Raw genomic sequence first — 4,618 nt, forward strand, 5'->3', positions numbered from 1 at the left:
CAGATGACTGCACAATTCTCTGGCTCTAATGATGACCCAAAACTCTCATATTGCTAATTTTCTTGAAATATGTGATACTTTTAAGCATACTGGAGTTTGTGATGATACCATTAGACTTAGGTTATTTCCTTTTTCCTTAAGGGACAAAGCAAAATATTGGCTTAAGTCTCTTCCTACAGGTTCAATCACTACATGGGATGACTTGGCACAAAAGTCTTTATCTAAGTATTTTCCACCTGCTAAAATGGTTAAATTAAGGAATGACATAACAATTTTTTCTCAATTTGATAATGAAACCTTATATGAGTCATGGGAGAGATTTAAGGAATTGCTTAGGAATTGTCCCCACAATGGTCTACCTGTTTGGATGCAAGTGCAAACTTTTTATAATGGCATTAATCAATATAATCTTTTAATGTTAAATGCAATTGCAGGTGGTACCCTTATGAGAAAAACTTCCGAAGAAGCATATGAACTTTTGGAGGAAATGGCGGTCAATAGCTATTAATGGGGTAATGAGAGAGAAAATAAAAAGGGAGTTGGAATTTATAATGTTGATTCTATCACTGCTTTATCGGCTCAACTTGCTACATTAAATAAGAAATTAGAAAATTTAGGGGTTTTAGCTATGAGTGTTTCTTCTGTTCCCTTCCCTTTTTGTGAGTTTTGTGGATTAGCGTAGACTGTCAAGTAGGAAATCCATTTTCTTCTTCTTCTAAACAAACTAATTTTGTTTCTTATGGTGGCAACAGGTCCAATTTCAATCCCTACTCAAATACTTGCAATCCAAGATGGAGAAGCCATCCAAATTTTTCTTGAAGTAATAATCAACAAAGAGCACCTCCCGACTTTCAGCAGCAATAACAACAAAATCCACAAGAGAAGAAGCCAAATTTAGAGGATATGATGGCAAAATTTATCAATAGTACGGAGGCAAGAATTCAAGGGATAAAAACTCAAATTGGACAACTTGCCCAAGCAATTTCAGCAAGGCCACAAGGAGGATTAACTAGCAATACAGAGAAGAATCCCAGGGAACAAGTAAAGGCCATCACTCTGTGAAGTGGAAAAGAACTTAGAAAAGAAGAAAAAGATGATGAATAGGTAAAAGAGGAAGAAAGCCAAAACCTTGAAGCCAAAGAAGGAGGCTATGAGTCATCAATGAAAAAAAATGGAAGTTTTTCTACTCTTAATTTAAAATCCTACAAACCCCCTCTTCCTTTTCCTAAAATGTTTCTTAAGGCTAACTCGGATAAGCAATTTGCTAAATTTCTAGGGGTATTTCAAAAGTTGCATATTAACATTCCTCTTCTTGATGCTACTTCTTAGATGCCAAGTTATGCCAAATTTTTTAAGGAAATAATTTCAAATAAAAGAAAGTTGGAGGATTTTGAGATGGTAAAACTTAATGAGGAATGCTCAGCAATCCTACAAAATAAATTACCTCCAAAACTCAAGGATCAATGGATCTTCTCTATTCCATGTACCATTGGCAAAATTAATTTTGATAGGGCTTTATGTGATCTTGGTGCAAGCATTAATTTGATGCCTTTTTTCTGTCTTCAGGAATCTTGGGTTGAAAGAACCAACACCTACCACTGTTTTTCTACAATTGGCTGACAGATGTATCAAATATCCAAGGGAAGTAGTGGAAGATGTTTTGGTAAAAGTAGATAAATTTATTTTTCCTCTTGACTTCATCGTTTTGGACATGGAAGAAGATTATGCTATGTCCCTAATTTTAGGGAGACATTTTCTTGCCATAGGAAGAGCTTTAATTAATGCCCAACAAGAAAAACTTAGCTTTAGATTAATGATGTGGAAGTTATTTTTAATGTGTTTAAGGCTATGAAACATTTCAATGATGAAAAAAAAGTCTTAATGGTAGATTGCATTGATGATTTGGCAGAAAGAGAATTTCATGCATTTAGGTTAGATGATCCTATAGAGAATTGCATTGCTAACTCTTTTGATGTGAAGGAACAAATTTTAGATGAGAAGCATAAGGAGGTCGTAGGCTATTTGGAGAAAAACAAAGCGGATTCATGACAAAAAGAGAAAAAATTTTGCCTTTGCATATTTCTTCCTCTTCTTCAAAAGTCAACCCATCAATCGAAAAGCCTCTTACTCTTGAACTTAAACATATTCCTTCGCATTTAAAATATGTTTATTTGGGGAATTCATCTACCTTACCTGCAATTATTTTTTCTTACTTGACAGGTCTTGAAGAAGAAAAGTTGATAAGGGTGCTTAGAGAACACAAAAGGGCGATTGGATGGAGCATTTGGTGACATTCAAGGAATAAATCCATTAGTTTGCATGCACAAAATCATGATAGAAGAAGGATTCAAACCTATGATGCAGCCCCAAAGGAGGTTAAATCATAATATGAAAGAGGTAGTAAAGAAAGAGGTGATAAAATGGCTTGATTTAGGTATTATCTTTCCTATCTCTGATTCTTCTTGGGTAAGTCCTGTGCAAGTTGTGCCAAAAAAGGGTGGGACCACTTTAATCGAAAATGAAAATAATGAATTAATCCCTACAAGGACAGTAACAACTTGGAGGGTATGTATCGACTATAGGAAATTGAATAATGCTACTAGAAAAGATCATTTCCCCCTTTCCTTTATTGATCAAACAATTGAAAACTTGCTGATCAGGAATTTTATTGTTTTCTTGATGGTTATTCTGGTTATCACCAAATTCCTATTGCTCTTGAAAATCAAGAGAAAACTACATTTACATGCCCTTACAGAATATTTGCATTTAAGAGAATGCCTTTTGGTTTGTACAATGCCCCTGCTACTTTTAAAAGATGCACGATGTCTCTATTTTCAGATTTCATTGATGATTTTATGGAGAGATTTATGGATGACTTCTCTATTTTTGGATTTTCATTCGATGTATGTTTGCATAGTTGGTCTTTGGTGCTTAAAAGATGTGAGGAATCTAACATTATTCTTAATTGGGAAAAATGTCATTTTATGGTTAAGGAAGTAATTGTTTTATGCTACAAAGTATCTTCTAAAGGTATTGAAGTGGATAGAGCTAAATTGAATTAATTGAGAAACTTTACCCTCCAAAATCATTGAAAGAAGTTAGAGGTTTTTTGGGACATGTAGGTTTTTATAGAAGGTTCATTAAGGACTTTTCTAAAATTGTTAGGCCTCTAACTAATCTTTTAGTGAAGGACGCACCGTTTGTGGTTGATAGTGCTTGTTTGCATGCATTTAATTGTTTAAAAGAGAATTTGATCCAAGCTCCCATAGTTTCGGCCCCCATTTGGAATTTGCCTTTTGAGATCATGTGTGATGCAAGTAATGATACTCTAGGTGCAGTTTTAGGACAAAGAATAGACAGGGAATTTCATACCATTTATTATGCAAGTAGAACCATGAATGGGGAACAAAGAAATTATACAACAATTGAAAAGGAACTACTTGTTGTAATGTTTGCTATTGAAAAATTTAGACCTTATTTGATCTTGTCTAAAGTGATTGTCTATACTAACCATTCTGCATTGAAGTATTTACTTGCTAAAAAAGATGCAAAACCAAGGTTGATAAGATGGATTTTATTGTTGCAAGAATTTGACTTAGAAATCAAAGACAAGAAAGGCATAAAAAACATGGTAGATGATCACTTGTCTAGATAGGATGGAGAGTATGTGGAGAGGATGGATGAGCACCTTTTGCATGATGAATTTCCTGATGAGAAATTATGTTTTATGCATGATAATGATAAACCGCGGAATGTTGATTTTGCTATTTTTCTTGTAGGTGACGAGTTACCCCCTAACATTTCTTTTCATCAAAAGAAGAAATTTTTATCTGATGTAAGGCACTATCTTTGGGAGGAACCATATCTATACAAGATTTGTGTATATGGCATGGTAAAAAGATGCATACCAAAGGAAGAGGTGCAGAGTATACTTAGTTTTTGTCATGACAAAGAAGCAGGTGAACACCATGGACAATCCAAGGCGGTAGCAAAGGTTTTACAAAGTGGATTTTATTGGCCTACATTATTCAAAGATGCTTATGCCTATGTAAGTTCTTGTGATCGATGCCAACAGACAGGTAATATATCAAAGAAAAATGAGATGACCCTAAACAATATTCTTATTTGTGATATTTTTTATGTTTGGGGCATTGATTTTATGAGTCCTTTTCCAAAATCCTTCAATAATGAGTATATATTTGTTGTTGTTGATTATGTGAGTAAATGGGTGGAAGCAATTGCATGTTTCATTAATGATGCTAAGGTTGTAATTAAATTTTTGAAAAAAAATATTTTTACTCGATTTGATACGCTAAGGGCTATCATTAGTGATGGAGGTAACACTTTTACAATAAACAGTTTAATAAGTTATTACTTAAATATGGTGTTACTCATAAGATTGCTACTCCCTATCATCCCCAAACTAGTGGACAAGTAGAAATTTTTAAATAGGAAATTGAAAGGTATTTTGGAAAAGATTGAACTTATCTAGGAAGAATTGGTCAATGAAATTGGATGATGCACTTTGGGCCTATAGGACATCTTTCAAAACACCCATTGGAATATCTCCTTATAGGTTAGTGTTTGGTAAGGCTTGTCACCTCCCTGTTGAATTAGA

At 34.0% G+C, this 4,618-nt stretch overlaps 1 non-coding gene across 1 annotated transcript; it reads right to left on the bottom strand.

Annotated features, from left to right (window-relative positions):
- Positions 1-250: 250 nt before the first annotated feature.
- On the bottom strand, positions 251-357 carry LOC148848912 (small nucleolar RNA R71). Its single transcript, XR_016101656.1, has one exon. It is a non-coding gene; the product is annotated as a small nucleolar RNA R71 (small nucleolar RNA).
- Positions 358-4,618: the final 4,261 nt, after the last annotated feature.

This window comes from Nelumbo lutea, chromosome 6 (assembly GCF_056320005.1).
Source record: "Nelumbo lutea isolate HS-2025 chromosome 6, American lotus-T2T, whole genome shotgun sequence".
Taxonomy (NCBI): Eukaryota; Viridiplantae; Streptophyta; class Magnoliopsida; order Proteales; family Nelumbonaceae; genus Nelumbo; species Nelumbo lutea.